The sequence below is a fragment of the Microtus oregoni genome, unplaced genomic scaffold (genome assembly GCF_018167655.1).
Source record: "Microtus oregoni isolate MIOR12 unplaced genomic scaffold, Mior012 000023F_ref0000262, whole genome shotgun sequence".
Lineage (NCBI taxonomy): Eukaryota > Metazoa > Chordata > Mammalia > Rodentia > Cricetidae > Microtus > Microtus oregoni.
Window position 1 is genome coordinate 19,662,759 of NW_024543082.1, and position 18,593 is coordinate 19,681,351.

Sequence of the window (18,593 nt, forward strand, 5' to 3'; positions counted from 1 at the left end):
TTCAAACGCTCTTGTCGCCTAATAGGGTTTTATAAAATGGATTCTTCTTAATGTCAGAAAGTCTGTGGAGACCTGCAGTAAATGTGTTTTTAAAATCAAAAGGTAACGAACGGCCCGGATAACTTGGCGAACCTCCAGCAGCCAAGCCATATTAAAAAAAAAAAAGTCACGTGATAGACTTAAGCCTTCCAGCCAGGATTTTTAACTCGGGACGGAGAGAGGCGGGACTCCATCGCCACTTCCGGCCCTTAGAGCGTGACTCAACGTCACTTCCTTAGCAATGCACTTTAACCCTTGCCAGCCTCGTTTTCTGTGCTGTAGTTTATAATCCAGTCATAGTGAAAAAAGGGAATAACTCGTTCGCTGACCGCGGAACCATTAACCTCCAAACGATCCGCTAAGGTTCAAGCCTGCGCCTCGCGGCGTGCCTGGGGAGGAGAAGCAGGGTGGAGCTTGAGGTCACATGACTGTCTAGGGCGGACCCGCCCCTTGCAGCTGAAGACTTCCCCTCCCTCAGTGACAGAGCCTCTGGGTCCGGTCTGTGTACTGGTCTGCACTTCGCGCCGCGGCGGGTCAGGTGCGACAGGTAAACTGGCGACCTGGGGACGATGGACGGGCTGAGAGGGGACTGGGGACTGGGGAATGTGAACCGCGGTCTGCGGTGCTTGGGGCTCCTTTCCCCTTGTCATCCTGCATGGGCTAGGGGCTCCTTTCTCTAGATCTCCTGGACCCCTGGCCGGTCCCCGTAGTTGACTGACGAGGGACTAGGATGCCCACCTTTCTCTGGGTTGAGGGCGAATGCGGCCATTATGGTTCCCTATTTGGAGTCTTTGGGGCTTCAGGTGATAGGGTTGCTTTAGCCATTATTCGGGGTTTGCAACCATCTCCGGGTCCCAGTCCCCAAAGCTCTGTCCTTGGCAAAGGCCTTCGCCCGGCTGAGCAGGAAGATAGGAAAACCTGCTGGAGGCAGAGGCGTCTCCAGTGAGATAGGATTGGGAGAGAAAGTCTCTGCCACGGCCCTCACTGCGGAGTCACTGAAGAGCTTCCCTGCGAATGTGCGTTCTCGGTGATTCCAAGGGATTTATCGGGTATCCTTGCAAAGAGGTGCAGTGAGTGTTCACTTGCTCTGAATGAGTATGGGAGGGTAAGAGCGGGGCTTATAGCTTTCCGTCTCGGAGAGAAGGCGGTTGTACTATCTTCAGAACATGGTGTTTGGTAATGCGACAGTCTCAGTTGAATGGGAAGACGATGAAAGATGGTGTTGCCAGGTTGGGCTGCAGACCTAGGCTAGCTTATGGGAAAGTGATGAGGTTTTCCCGAAAGGGAAGTAATTATTCACAAACTGATCAAGCTGAAAACATAATTGATCCAAATTAATTTGGCTATAATTTGAAAGCAGGAAGATTACGTCTAGATACTACTGACTTCGTATTTTCTGCCTGTGGCATCATTCCCTTTTTGGACTTTTTTTATTTCTTTAAATCCTAGATAATTGTCCCTCTCAGTCAATTCTTGGCCAGTTTAAATTTATGAAATAACACTTGGTTTTTTTTCAATTAGCCTTTGCATTAAAAAAAATTCAAATGACCCCTTCTGGCTTGGTATATAATACGGGATTATTTTGCCTAGGGTTGCCCAACCATTTGTACTCCATTTTATATACAGGTAGTAGCCAATGTTTTCACCTCAAATAATGAGCCTTAGGAAAGGAATGTTTTTCAGTTTGTGGCTAAACTCCTTTATTTGTTGCGCAAACTTAGAAAGTTCCTTGTTTTAAATTGGAAGGCCTTACAAAACTACACATTTGGCTTTTATAACCTAGCTTATACATTTTCTTATATGAAATCAGATTTTTAGTTAATCTTAGGTCTAAACAATATGATTGAAGAATCTATTTTTCAAAATCTGCAGAGTACTGGCAACACGGTTCTTACCTCCTCACATGCTTGAGAGACTGCGTCCAGTTCTCAGTACTAAAAAGAAAAAAAAATAGGGGAAAGATGGAATGGTTATCTTACAGTGATTGGGCAGACTGAATTTTTCCCCTCCCAAAGTTTTTGAAATTGCATGATCTTTATTTTTTAACAAGAGCTAAAAACTAAAACAAAAAGATAGTAATTTAACAAAATAGGAAGACTGGCCTGATACTTCTTACTAAAAATATCTGGATGATCTTGTACTGCCCAGAAAAATCATATTCGTTTTTGTATATGTATTTACAATTTTACCATTCTATGATCTATACCATACAATAGCTATCGATGTGTTTATATAACAAGTATAAATACAGACTCTTAAACAGTTCTTTCCTTTTCATTGCTCGTCATTATTCTGTGGTATGGGTGGCACCACAGTTGGCTCAACCATTCACCTGTTGCCATTTTTATTTGCATGTTTGTGCACGCCTGTGGGGGCCAGAGGTGTCTTCCTCTGTTCTTCCCCACCTCCACCCCTTTGCTCACTGACTCAGCAAGCCTAGCCAGCCAGCAAGCCCCTGGCATCCTCCTGTCCACATTTGCCCCTGAGCACGGAGGTTAAAGAAACACCAACCCACTTCACTTTTACCTGGGATGCTGGGGAGTCGAACAGGATTTTTATGCCTGCAAAGCAAGCACTTTCGTGACTGAGCCATCTCCTGAAATACAGCTTTAGCCATTATTTTTCTCCAGAATGAGGTTCCCTGATCTCTTGAGGAGAGGGGAAAAAATGGTGTGCTTTCCTGCCCACGTGACATTTTACCAAATAAACAGAATTCCTAAGTGCTTTGGAAGTCCAAACCAGTCTGTGCAAGTGCACCAAAATAGACTAGAGAAAACCAGTTTAAAAGCCCTGAGTACTAGAGGAGGAGAAGTTCATAGGAAAGAGATGGAATGAGTCTGCAGTTTTATTTCACAATGAATTGCTCCAATTTTAGGGAACTCATGAAAGCAGTAGCTTAGACCACTGATGAAATCTGGAAGATTCAGAGCAGGATTTGGTGACTAAATAGTAATGGGGAGTAAGTAGAAAAAGGTTTGACATTATATGCACACAGATGGTGAGGGCTGGAAGGCATTTTTGCTACTGTGTAGTTTATGAGATTTCTGTGTGTGTCTGGGTGTGGTGGTGCATGCCTTTAAGGCCAGCCTGGTCTATAAAGAGATTTCTAGGCTAGCTAGAACAGTGAGAACATGTTTAAAAAGGGGAAGAGAGAGATTTATATGAAGACATTTGTTTGGAGAATGAGTCCTCCATTAAGTAATATGTAAAAAATCACACACACACACACACACTGTGAGGTCTTAATTTCACTGTCTTTATTGAATATCATCGGTGAGAAGATATTCTGCCCCTTTGAGCCAAGGCAGCCAGTCCCTTAGGGTACCACGCAGTAAATATTTTCTATTCCTTTATTTTTGCTTATAGATTATTTCTATGATTTGGGGTACTCCTCTGTAAACTCCCTGCAGTGAAAAGGATAGTGCCTCTATTACATTTTCTCCCCGAGAATGCTGAAATGGATGAGGCCCTGTCCAAGCAAACAAAATGCTAAGGTCCCTGGTAGAGTGTTGAGCAATTAACAAGTAAATTAAACCACTTTAATTCTCATAGATTGTAGTTCCTTCTGAGGTTTGTATGCTAAGTATTAACTTTTTAATGCACATTTCCAAATACTGGATAGAAGAGATTTTGCATGAACTTTATAATATAGTAGCCAATTTACTTCCACTGTGTGTTGTGTTTATTGATAAGGCCTATGGTTATCATTCAGTAGGAGAGGGCAGAGATAGTTGTACTAAATGAGGGAAATATGGTTCTACAGAAACTATACACGCTTTGACAGTGAAGTCAGAGGATCTTCATTCAGCGTCCTGTCTTGGTCATGCGCCCTTTTGAGTGCGCTTGATGCTGGAAGTTTCAGTGTTCTGTACCGAGAAGCTTTCCTCCCAGGGGTATTGTGAGTTTGAATGAGATAACCTTACACAATCTATTTGAAAGTGGTTTTAAATCTAGATGGTATGTGAGTGTAAAACAATACAATTCAAATTTTACCTGAGTAGATTGCCTAATCACAGAGACCTGGGATTAGGTTTTAGCCTTTCCTGTTATTAGCTGTCTGGCCTTGGGCACTTAAAATAAAGTTTCCTTACAGTTAAATCTAGCCCATGGGTGTTATTAAAGTAGATCATGCGTATGTTGTGTTTAACAGAGGCCAAGGCTAGCCTTGAACATGGTCACCCTCCTATCTCCCTCCTAAGTGCTGGCATTACAGGTATATGCTACCACACCAGCAGAAATTTTTGCTAATTATACTTACATATGCTGAACTTCTAGGGAGACCTAAGATGTCCAACAAAGTGACTGATGCCCCGTTTTTGTACAAAAGGTTTGTGTTGCAGTGAATGGACTAGAATTTGAAATGAGTCGATCATGAAAAAATTAGATTCAAAAAACCACTTGTTACCTTTACTTTTTGAGACTGGCTATGCTGTTACTCGGACTGCTTTCAAACCCCAGGTCTAAGGTTGGTCAGCCGGAATTACCTTCCCAAGTCGCTGGACTACAGACTCAAGTGTTATCATATGTGGTTCCAACAGACTCTGAGCTTAGTAGGAGCTGAGAAATATCAACATAATCCCCCCCCCGCCTTTTTGGGGGGAGGTTAGCTATAGTTTAGTGGGTTTTTATATTTAGAAACTTTCTGATGCTTATGATCATTAATGTGTGGACTTGATTTTCAGGAAACAATTTTTCTACTTCCAGAGTTTTATTCCTACATTGCAATACAAAAGACAGCATGGACATGAACTAGAGTAAGAATTTTTTAATTCTGTGGAGATTCACAAGGATTAGTGCTTTTGCAATGGGCACTATCAGTAAATAAAATAATAGTTGAAATATAGCTTTTGATTATATTTTTCTTTAATCATGACAAAAATACTCATTTACTTTAAGGAAAGTAGTTTACTAAGAGATAATTGAATATTTACATTAATGTCAATTCACTGTAGAGTAATTGCTATATAGTAAGTGTATGTTCATGCATTTTTGTATTGATAAATAATATATGATCAATAAGAATGCTTTCCTTTTAATTTCTTTTTCTTTTCTTGGGGAGGGGATGTTTCGATACAGGGTTTCTTTGTGTAACAGCCCTGGCTGTCCTGGGACTCACCAAGCAGACCAGACTGGCCTTGAACTCACAGAGATCCACCTTCATTACTGGAATTAAAGGTGCACACCACCAAGTCTGATACCTGGTCTCACTTTTTATCTTGAGACAGAGTTCCACTAAGTTGTCCAAACTGACCTTGAATATGCTCCATACACAGGGAAATCTTGAACTTGTTAGATTCCTACCTCATCCTCCCAAGTAGGTGACTTTACAGGTCTGTGCTACTAGGTCCAGCTAAAAAAAATTTTAAATCTCATTTAAATTTAAACACAAATAATTCTTTCATCCTAAAATTGCATGAATATCTTAAATGAAAATGCTTTGGCTTACTTATAACAAAGTAGTTTATTTGTATGTGTACTTTTAGGCTTAAATATGTAAGTACAGACTTTTTCTTTTTTAAGAAATAGAGGTAAAGGGCTGAGTGGTTGCATAACATGCACAAAGCCCTGATTTGATCTCCAGCGTCATGCAAATCAGGTATATGGTGGCACCTGCCTGTAATCAGGAAGTGGGAGCAAGATCAGCAATTCAAGGTCATCCTCAAGCTGATGTCAAGGTCAACTTGGAGTATCTGAGATTTTGTGTGTGTGTGTGTAAATCCTAATGTCTAAAGAAATTTCCATCGTGTCAGAGTGATACTTAAGTGCAGAGGGGAGGCATATTTATAGTAAATATAACTAATTACATTTGTTAGATCTAAAGATTTAGATCTAAATAAGGTATTTTAGATATTAGTCAAATTTTATTTCTATATAGAACATAAACCAAGGAGAAATACCTCCAAGTTAGGAAAGGAAAAAATTGACATATGAAACTATATCAATATTCTTACAATTTCAAAACTACCTGGTAGGACCGTTCATGGAGAGCACGTGACCAGAAGTTCACAGAAGAAAAAGCTAACCATTTAACTAACGTGATGACAACTATAACCTTACTAGGTATTGCTACATTAGCAGTGAAACAGTATGTCTCTGACTCTTAAAAATTAAACGGTAAACCATGTTAAGAGGGATGTATGGGGAAAGACTGTCTCATAAATGCTAGTAGATAAATGAATTGTTCTTTGTTGGTTTGGTTTGTTTAACAAGCAGACAGTATTAGTATTAGGAATGCATGAGTCCTCCCATTGTCTCCAGTGAAATCTTTTCCTTGGAAACAAGATCAGCAGTGAGCAAGCGAGAACGTGTTTGCATGGATGTTGACAGTGCCCAAATCCTGGGAGTAGGAGAACGCATAATAGCAGAAGTATTATGCAAATTATGGCACAATCGTATTCTAAAATGTTGTGATGTCATTCAGTAGTAGGTGTTGAGTCTCTCCTGGTAACTTGGAAGAGTTTCTAAATATATCCTGAGAGGATTTCCAACAGGTATCTTTAATGATAAAAGTAAAGTGAAGGGAAATGTATATCATAAAAGATTCTGTTTTTATAAAACCATGTGTGAGACATTATGTGTTTTGTGTGTCTTGTCAGCACTGGAAAGGAGGAAATAATTAGAAAAAGAGGAGAGGGCAAAGATGTAGAGAGTATCCACAATAAGATATGCATACATGTTTGCACACGTCTATATGCACAATGAATTATAGGAAAGGATGATAATCAAAGATCTCGGGTTACCTCAGAAAGGCTAGATAAACATTCCATTATGTCGTTTCCATTTTTTTACAATGAACACAGCGTTTCTGGAAGTAGTAAAAACAGAACTATTTACATTTTAAAAAAGAAGCTAAAGATCAGGTAGGCTAAAGAAGAAATAGCAAGATGAAAAATAGTTTCTGTAGTGGCTAGGCATGAAAGTTACTTGAAATTTTTTTGTCTTAGATATTGTAGAAGGAAGTGAATGAATTATCCTTGTAACTCCATAAATTATTAATTTTATTTGTGGTAACCATTGAACACCTAATAAGAAATTATCATGCAAATGTACCAAAAAAAGAGATAGATATTAGCAGATAAGGGTCAAATTGCCATGCTCTTTTGGTGTTGGTTTAAATGCTCCAGAATGTTTTATGCCTTGGAGATATAGAGCGTATTGCACAAGTGGAGTTTCTGCCACCTGACTTAATCCTGTGACACAGTCACTGTAAGAGAAGTCCACTGTCCACCAAATTGAAAGACGTACTTTTTCTTTAAGAAATCTTCAAATAAAGCAAATTGTGGGGGATTTGGTCGGAGGCATGCATCAGTACTACAGATCCCTGTATTCAGTCCCCAGCACCCACGTTGGGTAGGTTATGACTGCCTGTAACTCCAGATCAGGGACTCTGATCCTTTTCTGCCCTTTACAGCCCTGCCACACACATGCACATACTCCCACACAGACACATGAATAAAAAGAAAAATTGAAGCCTTTAGAAAGCAAAGTTTAAACTATTTGCAGTCAATTAGTACTTGGTTTTATTTGTTTATTTATTTTGAGACAGTATAGATGTGTTACCCAAGTGCCCTCAAACTGGAGTCCTATTGCATCATTCTCCAAATGCTGGGTTTAAAGATGCAATGCATTGCACACAACTTGATTTCAATTCTTGTCTAAGAATTAGAAGTTGATACATTGTTTAATACCATTATAGGAAATGGCAGATGGTTGGGAGATGAATTTGTCTCTAACTTAAAATATACCTCATGCCACTGCTTTATTTTCTTTTTTATTACATAATTTTTTGTTAGGCAGTAAAATTTTATTTTGTTAAGTGTGTGTGTGTGTGTGTTCTGTATCATGAATGGTATAACAAAATCTTCTATACTTTTAAATTAAATGGGTAATATGTGTATAAGCATGGTGAAAATTTCATATTAAGATATTTCTATTGTCTTTTCCTAGCCCTCCATCCCCATATATTTGTCCATACATGGTAGTCTTTGAATAGTATTCTGAGCATCAATCTTTTCACTTAACAGTGTTATCCTGGAGACTTCTCACAAAGCTTCCATTTAAATGCCAGTTGAGTACTTAATTACTCTATGAATCATCATTGTCATATGAAACATTGCTGGGAGATGGTTTCTGGTCCAGGCCCTTTTTGGATCCATCTGCCTCTGCCTCCTCAGCAGATCCTACCAGTATGTGCCACCACAAGTGGCAAGGCCTTCTTCTTAATCCTTTAATTACCCATGGGAGCCTCACCACAACCTGCTAAGGTGATGCCTATTTTTATCCCCATTTTCCAAATGAGGAAAATTATGCATGTGATGGTTAAATATTCAATAATATAACTAAAGCTGATAAGCAGTAGAATTCAGGATTTGAACACAGGGACTATCTTTCCAGATATGACTGTTTTAATGCCATTGAGCATACAAATTCTATCACAAGTTATTTAGTCTTTATATTTTTTACAAAGTGTATGTTTGAGACGCGGGGTGGTTTGTGAAAGTCAGAGGACAACTTTATGGAGTTGATTCTTTCCTTCCACATTTATGTAGGATCTGAGAATCTAACCCAGGTTACTACTAGGTTGGCAAGACCTGAGCCTTCTCACCGGCCCCTAGTCTCCATATAAATGGGCATCCCAATCCCTACATAAGAAAGTGCTATAATAAATATTTAGCATCATTCATATTCATTTCAAACTCCTTAAATTTTTTGAGATGTAGCATGTTTTAAGAATCTAAGAGACTGTTTGGCACCAAATTCTTTGATGTGATCCAAAGCAGAAACTCTCTCTTCTTTTTTGGGGGGCGGGGGGTGGTTTTATGTTTGTTCATTTTTCCAAGACAGGGTTTCTCGGTGTAACCCTGGCTGTCTTAGAACTCAGATATCCACCTGCCTCTACCTCCTGAGTGCTAGAATTAAAGACATGCACCATCACGTCAGCCAGACCAGCAATTTAAAGCTCTGAATCTGCTCAGGTCTCAGCCAGGGATTGAATATACATTTACAGAACATGCTATTGTTCGTTGATGTGTGTTTGTATTTGTTTTAAACATGATCTCATCGTTCCTAAGACATTGTACTGGGAATATGAAGGGCTGAGGTGTGTACCACGATGCCTGACTTATTACCAGCATTAAATGCAAGTTCCTGTTTCAAATCCTTACTAATACTACCTTGGTGAGTCTTAATGTTTTAGCCATTCTTATAAGCATCATGGTTTTAATTTGTACTTTCTAAGTGATAGATATCTTTAAAAGTATTTAAGTTATTCGCCATTTGTGTCAGTGTGTATATTAATATGTTTAAGTCTTTTGCTTCTTTTAATTGGAATGCCTTTTAAATAACACTTTTAAAAATTTGTATGCATGTGTATGTCTCAGTCTATGTTGGGGGGGTCAAAACAACTTTGGGGAGTAAATTCTCCCTTTCCATCGTGTGTGTCCCAGGACTAAAATTAGGTCATCAGACTTGGACTTGAAGGCAGATTCTTATATCTGCTATGCTATCTCACCAACCTACATTGCCTTCTTATTCAGGATTATTAAGAGTGGGTGAGGAAGAGGGGAGAAGTTTGGAGGGATTGGGGGAGGGAAACCATAAGCAAAAGATATGTTGAATGAAGAAAAATATTTTAATGGAAAAATCATAAAGAAAAAAATTAGAAAATAAATATATGAAAGAAAAAACATTGCTTTTCTAAAAATATATTAAGGTATTACAGTTTTGCTTTATAAATATTTCCTCACGGCAATTTCTCTTTTATTCTAATAATATTTTTTTGAGAAGTAAAATTTTTTACTTTTCTAAAATCCAGTTTGTCGATTTGCTATTTGTTTATGTTAAATTAAATCTAACTAATTCAGGCTCAAAAGATGCATTTTGTAGTAACAGGTTTGACATTTAGGTCTACTATCCATTTTCAGTTGTTTTTTGTATGTTTAGTTTTGGTTTTTTGTTTGTTTTGGTTTTTCTCTGTATAACCCTGGTTGTCCTGGAACTTGTTCTGTAGACCAGGCTGGTCCCCAGCTCACAGACATCCGCCTGCCTCTGCCTTCCGAGTGCTGGGGTTAAAGGCCAGCACCACTGTACTCAGCTTAAGTTGGTTATTATCTAGTGCAGGTATGGACTGAAGAGCTTTGGTAGTGGCTTTGTTTTTGTATGTGCATACCCTTTTATTCTACTGTCACCTGTTGAAGAGGTAATAGTTCTCTACTGAACTCTGTCAAAAGTCATTTCTTCATTTGTCCCTCTATGTATAGCCTTTTTGAGTTGACTATAAGTTTTTAAATAATACTAGCCCACATAATAGACTTTACACTCTGTGCATTTATTATAGAATTATTTGTGTTATGGTTAATAGTTTAAACCAGTAAATTATTGATAAAAATATAACATTTAAATTTTTAGTAAGCTAATATACTTAATAAAAGGAACTTTCCTAATATTTTAAGATGCTTAATAATACTTTATTTCAGAAGTCATTCAGTGATAATATTTGGCTTCAGCTTTCGCCCAGGGAAGTGCTGATTTAACAATCCTGGACACTGGGCATTGGGCCGAGCTGCATTTCTAAGGGCTATTGGTTTCCATTCTGTAAATAGGAAGGAGTTCCTGTTTTACTCATGTCCCAGTCAAGACTGAAACTAAATAATACTAGGTGTTTGTGTCCCGAGTGAGCAGCTCGACTGCTTTAGGACAAAAGCAGGTGCCTCTTTTCCTGGTAGTTACAGTCCAGCACTCACATGTGTATGGGTGGTTGGTGCATGCGGGTCCCAGCAAGTATGTGGACATTAGAGGGCAGCTCATGGGAGGATTGAACTCAGGTCCTCAAGTTTGAAGACAGAAGCCCCTCTGCTCTGAGCCATCTCACTGCTGCTTTTTAGTTTCTTGAGCTAGGATCTCTCTATATAGCCCAGGCTAGCCTTAAACTTGAGCTCCTGCCTCATTTTCCTAATTCAAGAATTACAGAAGTGTGCTACCAACCTTGATTTGTTTTACAGATTTATAATTACAGTAATGGTTAATTTAGTGCTGCACAATAGCAGTTTTGGAGACTTATTGCAAGTACCACGTTAATTCCTTAGCAAACCACACCATTTAAAACCTCTATGAATGACCAAGTCTTTCTCGACTCATGGCCAACTTAATAAGTAAACTGTAGGTGTTACTAATTGAAATATACTTGGGCAAACCATTAGAAATGCTATTTCTTGCTCACTGAATTGAAAAATGTCTGTGGACTTTTTACCATAGCTGTGTTTTTCAATTTAGGTTGTAGAGATTCTTTTATCCATATTAGACACTGTGCTGGTTAGTTTTAACTATCGACTTGACACAACCTAAAATCACTGGGACTATGGTCCTTCCTAATGAGAACTTATCTAGATCAGGTTGGCAGTAGGAAGACAATGGGAGATCGTCTTTATTGTTAATTAAAGTAGACAATTGTTGGCCGCACAGTTCCCTGAAACAGGTTCTGAATTGTGTAAGACAAGAGAAAGCTAGGTAAATACACGCAAGCCAGCCACATGAGTAACCCTCCTCCTTTATTATGAATGTAATTTGACTAGTTGCTCGAGTTTCTGCCTTGATGTCTCCTCGATGATGACAGAATTGTAAGCCTAATAAGCCCTTTCCTCCCTCAGGTGCCTTTGTCAGGGTGTTCTAGCATAGCAACAGAAATGAAATCGCTTTAAGGGCTTAGCTGCACATTACTAAATTGCTTCCCGTGTTCCTTAGTAATAAATTCAAATTGCTTCTTTGTAATGATTATGGGTTATTCTTTTGGCCATTAATTCAGAACCTGCTAAGGTAGGTCTTCAAGTGATTTGCCACATTAAATCTCCATTGTCCTAAAATAGTACATAATACTTTTTAGCTGTGCATAATTTAAGTCCATGTGGCTATATTTGCAATATGCAAAGATAAAAAGAATTTATAACCATTTCTAGAAATACTTTAAAAATAATTGTGGGCAAGGCTAACAACTAAGCTTGAACCCATTTAACTGGTAAAATTGATTCTGTTCACAGCTTATGTCTTCATTTTCAGAAATGCTTTTGTTTTGCTACAAGACTGAAGTGTGTGTGTGTGTGTGTGTGTGTGTGTGTGTGTAGAGGGTGTGTAAGTAGGCATGCACTGTGTGTCATCATGTTATCTTGTTCCATTAAACCTGCTTGCCTCCTGTAATTTTCTTGTGCTTCTCTACTCTTTGACTCCCAGCTTTGTCTATACATTCCCTTAGTATTTTTAGTAATTTTCATGAGCTATTTTACTAGTGACCTTGAGTTTACCTTCCGTTCATTTTTTTATGGTATGACAAAATGTGTATACATGTAAAATATTTATTCCTGAATCATTCTGTTTTACTGTTATTTTGACCAATTGAGTGGATCCATAAAGACAAGGACCTAGAACCTTTGTCCTTCTATATTTTCATTTGTAGCAAGGTGGCCCTGACTGCCCAAATTAACTGTGTCAAAGTCCCAGACTGTTGCTACATTTCATACATCCTGTGCAGATTATCAAGCTTCCAAAGGATGGTGTGGTTTCTCCTGGGCAGTGTTTTTCTAAAAGAGAAGAGAAATTGCTCTCAGAAACTCCTACAAGATTTTCCTTGCTTTTTATTGGTCAGACTATTCCCAAACAAGCAACTGAAATGATAGAATTCCCAAAATTTGAAGGAAATTTGGGTTTAGGTTTTATTGACAGGAAAAGGAGTCTAGGTATGCATAGTGAAATAAATCTGTCATATAGCATTTCTTTGTCTTTTACTGCTTTTGGCGGGGGGTGTTTTTTTTTCTTTGCTGTTCTGGAACCCATTCAGGCTGGCCTCCATCTCACTGAGTTCCGCCTGCCTCTGCTGGGATTAAAGGCGTGCACTGCTGCCGCCACCACCGCCATAGGGTGGTACTTACAGCATGACTAGTTTGCAGTAGTATTTTGCATTAGAAATGACCAAAGTAAAGTTTTTAATTGGAATTAACTTTGAGCAAGCATAAAAATATTAAACAAGTTAGGGTGCCTTTCTCTATGCAGGAAAATTGCTGATAAAAATAAAGAGATGTAAGTAAGGTCAGACTAGGTGGCACGTGCCTATAGTCACATCAGTCAGGAGGCAGAGACAGTGGAATTATAAATTCGAAACCAAGATGAGCGGTACACACAATGAAACCCTGTCTTTAAAGTAAATCAGTAAATAAGAAATGGCGCAGTGGACACCTACATACATATCCTGATGTGATTGTTACATCCTGCATACCCGTATTGACCTGTCACACTGTATACCTTGGGATGCATACAATTAATTATCAAAGAAACTAAAGTATTTGGTTGAAATCTAATGATTTTTTATAAACAAAATAACCAAAAACCTCTGTGCTTTCCAAAAATTGTTTTTAATGAATTACTATGTTCTTTTTTCAAATATTAAATAACACTTCAGTGTTAGTGAAGTGAGTCAGATTTGTATGTGATTTGCCTTGGAACGTTAGTATTATCTGTTATGTACCTTCTTGTCTCTAGCCCAAACTATGGTAGTAGAAGAGATGGGTTCTAGGAAAAAGACATTCCTAGGTACAGCACACTAACCGTGGCAGTTTGGCGTGTGCTGTGAGGTGGAGGTGGGAAGGCAGCTTCTGGTGTTCCGCAGTGCTGGTGGGGAGAGACTGGTGACTCACTGTCAGATGACTGCCTCTGCTGCCTTCTGGGTTGTTCCTTTTCTACAACAGATTCTTTTCTGTTTCATTTTTCGCAAATATGGTGGGGACTATAATTTATAATTAAGGGTATCTTAGTTGTAAATTATAGTTGCTTTTTATCCTTAAGTAGGAATCCAGTAGCTCAGGATAAATTTTAATGTAATCGTTGAGTTGGTTTTTGTTTGAATGTAGCTGTGTATGCCACATTTTCTTCCTGACTCTGGGTGGGATGTCTGGAGCTCTAGCCCAGGAACTCTAACCTGCTTAGCTAGTGCTGTATCCCTGTCACATCCCCGGTAGGGATAACTATATAAACGGAGTCTCATGCAGCATCAAATCATAGTGTATTTGCACCTTCTACTGTAAAGACTTGGGATAAGGTTATAATATCACTCTTAATTTTCCCCCTGAAAATACTTTAGAAGGTTGTTTAACATTTTTTATTTTTAATTGTGTGTGTGTGTGTGTGTGTGTGTGTGTGTGTGGCCTTGTGCACATGTATGTGGGTGCCCAAGGTGCATGTTCAGGAGACTGGAGGCATTGGAACCCCACGAAGTGGAGTTACAGGGTTGTGAGTCACGTTGAGGGTTGCTGGCACAGAAATAGACCCCACTACAAGAGCAGACTGCTCTAACTGCCCACCACCTCTCCAGCCTGCGGTGGACACAGGCCATAACACATGCCTTTAATCCCAGCATTTGAGAGGCAAGACAGGAGGATCTCAGTGAGTTCAGTGAGGCCAGCCTGGTTTCAGGATAGCCAGGAATATTACACAGAGAAACCCTGTGTAGTTGAAAAAAAAAAATTAGTGGGCACTTTTTATTTTGACTGTTTTTATAGATATCAAGAAATAGTTGCTATGCTGTAAAACAGTGTTATCAAACTACTACATGCTCAATTGTGTTCACTTATCAAATCTCTGTAATATGTCTACCTAATAAAAATTTTCAGTTTCCTTAAACTCCTTTGTATTACTAATAGAAAATGTTGTTTTGGCAGAGCTGATGTAGAATTCACAAAATTATAGATCTGAGAAGAGAGAGCTTGTGAGATACTCCGATGTAACTGTCACAATGAGGTAGAGAATATTATATTGTCTTTATCAAATATAATTGTTTCAATGCAAGTACTAGAAATCAGCATAGTAAATTAAGGGTGCAGAAGAGTATAAATACGTAAAGAGCATAAGAGGCATAGAGTTAGAGGCCAGCTGCCCAGGTTCAAATCCTGCATTTATTTTCCTTTTTTTAAATTTTATTTATTTGTTTGTTTGTTTGTTTATTGCGACAGCGTTTCTCTGTGTTGCCTTGTCTGTCTTGGAACTCACTCTGTGGACCAGGCTGGGTATTTTCTTTCAACTGAGTGTTTATGAGTTCCAGGCCTGCCTAGTCTACACAGTGAGTTCCAGGACAGCAAGGGCTACACAGGGAAACACTGTCTCAAAAGAAAAAAGGAGGGCTGGAGAGATGGCTCAGAGGTTAAGAGCATTGCCTGCTCTTCCAGAGGTCCTAAGTTCAATTCCCAGCAACCACATGGTGGCTCACAACCATCTGTAATGAGATCTGGTGCCCTCTTCTGGCCTGCAGGGATACACACAGACAGAATATTGTATACATAATAAATAAATATTTTTAAAAAAAAAAGAAAGAAAAAAGGAAAAATGTCAAAGCAAAGATGTGCATCTGGTGACAAGTTGTCTAGAGGTAAATTTGTAGTGTGTCACTTGGGCTTTTGAGTCTCTTGCTAACCTTTGTTGGTTTTGTTTTTACAAGACAGGGTTTCTCTGTGGCTGCCCTGGAACTCACTGTGTAAACCAGGCTAACCTTGAACTCACCTGCCCCTGCCTCAGGAGCACTGGGATCACTATCTTTTTATCTTAATGTTATTGCTTCTGATGCCTAGAATGTGCCTCGAATGTTTAAAACAACAACAACAAAAAGAAGTTTAAAAGGATAGGTCCCAAAATTCCCATTGTGACTATACTTATCCAGCTGACTGATAAACCCACAAGACAGCTGACTAATGAACAAATCCATTTGATTTCTTTCCATTAATCATCTTTCATATATGACTGAGACTTTAATTATCTAGTTTAAAAATTACAAGAGATACTGCTTGGCCTCATGAAGACCTTTGAAGGCCTTTCTGCACCCGGGAGACTTGAGCTGTCTACTGGAGAACACTGCTGTGTACTCTGATGCCTTTTCTCTCCTGTGTAGCCTGACGCCTCTTTGTCACCAGAGTGACTCCAAAGTGTAGTCTGATGTCTTTTGAGTTTCAGCTTTCCCTCCTTTAAGCTCCACTTCACACGTCTTCCCTCTGCAATCTTCTAAAATCAGCCTGTGCTGCTTCTGAGAGCACACACATCTTATTTTAACTGCCTGGCTGGCTTTTTTCTCAGCATGCCAGAAGAGGATTAAAGGATGACAAAAGGAAATTTGTATATCACGACATATTTTCTTCTGTAGTACAGCAGCTGGCATATCATCGATGCTAATAGTACATTTTGTTCAGTAAATAAAATTATGATATTGCACAGTATAATTTTTAAAAAACTAGCCAGGTAATTAGTTTGCTTAAATAATAGAAAGGTAAGAATACATTTCGGAGCCTGGAAAGATGCTTCCTAGGATAAAAGCATTTGTTGCTATTGCAGAAGACCTGGATTTGGTTTCAGCACTCACGTAGTGGCTCACAACCATCTGTAACCCTAGTTGCAGGGGCTCTGATGCCTTCTTCTGACCTCTTTTAGCATCAGGCATGCATGTGGTACACATACATACATGCAGACCAAACATTCATCCACCCCACCTCACCCCACCCCTGCATTCACTGGCACCTGGACACATACAAACATGTAGCATTAAAAAAAAAAACTTATTTAAAAAGGGAAAGCAGCTGCTGCTGCTACATTAAACATTAAACCTTTTAGAAACAAGGCAATCTTGGCTTAGAATAATAACATTAAATTAGTTCCTCTTCATATCCCTTTTCCCTCAGGCAGACCAGTGAGGTATCTTACCTCAGTCCTGTTGGTGTCAACAGGATAATCAAAGAATTTGATTTTCCCAATGCCACAATTTAAAAATTTAAGCTCAGTCTTTTTGACTCAAAGCCTTGGTCTCTGCCCCGCAAAACAAAGACAGACGTGTCCAGATCACCCGAAGTAATAATCTTTTGTTCTTACTCAGTATTTAAAGTGTTTTTATTTCTAGTGCTCCAGTTGGGAAGCAGTCAATACAAATACGATAAAATACTTTCGGGAAGGCTAGCCCAAGGAGTGAGGGACCATAAAAGACTGCCTTGGAGCAAGGAACAACAGAAGGCACCTGGGTGGGAGCACAGACATACCCACTGTGAAAGAAGGCATTTCTGGAAGTAAATGGGCTTTTGAAAATTGAGATTTTATTAAAGTAGCATTACTAAGGGAATGTTTGTGAGCATTTCTCATTTCACAAGGAACATTTGACCAAATCTGTAATTAAATCACAATTCTTAGATAATTGGTAGTGTAATTTTTGTTTTTTCAGTTAAAGATAAGAGATTTTGATTTGTCTCAGTTTTCCTGCAGCATATTAGAGGAACCTAAATGTGATCCCGAGTCAGCTGACTCAAGGTCCCATGCTGTCTCCCCTTTACTGGGCGGATGATCATGTGTCACAAGCAATGTACAGGGAATACCCGCACTGGGGAAGAACTTAGCCTGGCCGATGACCTCACTAACATGTCTACTTGCTGAAGGTGTGCATATATGTGTGCCCGTCTGAATGCATATATGTGTGTGCATCTGAATATGTGTGCATGCGCATCACATCCATACGAGACCCCACAGAGATCACCTGACAATGGATCGCCTGGAACTGCTCATAGAGACAGTTGTGAATTACCGTGTGGGTGCTGGGAACTGAACTTAGCTCCTCTGCAAGAGCAGTAAACTATCTTAACCACTGAGCCATCTTTCTAGCCCCTGAAGAATTTTTATGTGTATATTTGTTTGTATGAGGCTAACTGTAGAGGCCAAAAGAGGATATCAGATCCTCCTGAGCTGGAGTTGCAGGCAGTTGTGACTGCCTGATCATGGTTGTTATCTGATCCTTTGTAAGAGCAGCAAAAACTCTTAGCTAAGCTATCTTTCCATCCTCCTCTTGGTTTGAAGATTTTGACAACCTCTATCCTAACTATATATATTATCTTTAGGGTTTTTTCTTTGTCTTTTCTCCCATCATCTGGTATTTTCTAGGAAGCCTTGTTGTTCTCGGGACTGGGAAGATAACTTAATCCGTAAAGTGCTTGTGGCTCATGGATTGGGATGTGAGTTCAGTCCTCAGCACCCACCCACTAAGTCAGCTGTGCTTCCTGGAGGCTGAGACTGGTGGATACCTAGGCCTCACTGGCTGGCTAGCCTGAGCAAATCTGCAAGCCCAAGTCCAAGCGAGACTCTTTCTCAAAGGCAAGGCAGACACTCCTGAGAAATAACACCCAAGATTTACCTGTAGGCTCCACACAGCTAAAAGATTACAAATTGACCAGGCAGTGGTGGTGCACACCTTTAATCCCAGCATTTAGGGGGCAGAGACAGGCAGATCTCTGTGAGTTCGAGGCCACCCTCGTCTGCAAGAGCTAGTTCCAGGACAGGTTCCAAAGCTACAGAGAAACCCTGTCTCAAAAAAAAAAAAAAAAAAGCAAACAAACACAAAAAACCCTTTAGCCGGGCAGTGGTGGCGCACGCCTTTAATCCCAGCACTCAGGAGGCAGAGGCAGGCTGATCTTTGCGAGTTCGAGGTTAGCCTTGTCTACAATAGCTAGTTCCAGGACAGGTTCCAAAGCTACAAAGAAACCCTGTCTTGAAAAACC

At 39.5% G+C, this 18,593-nt stretch overlaps 1 protein-coding gene across 3 annotated transcripts in view; it reads left to right on the top strand.

The window, feature by feature from the left end:
- The first annotated feature begins 334 nt into the window (after nt 1–334).
- The window catches only part of Atp6v1a (ATPase H+ transporting V1 subunit A), a 51,646-nt gene continuing 33,387 nt past the window's right edge, over nt 335–18,593 (top strand). For 2 of the 3 annotated variants that reach the window (XM_041672957.1, XM_041672960.1), the window contains exon 1: nt 335–586. The gene's annotated coding sequence lies outside the window, so the exon portion shown is untranslated. The remainder of the gene's footprint in view (nt 587–18,593) is intronic. The other variant, XM_041672958.1, reaches the window with a different exon arrangement.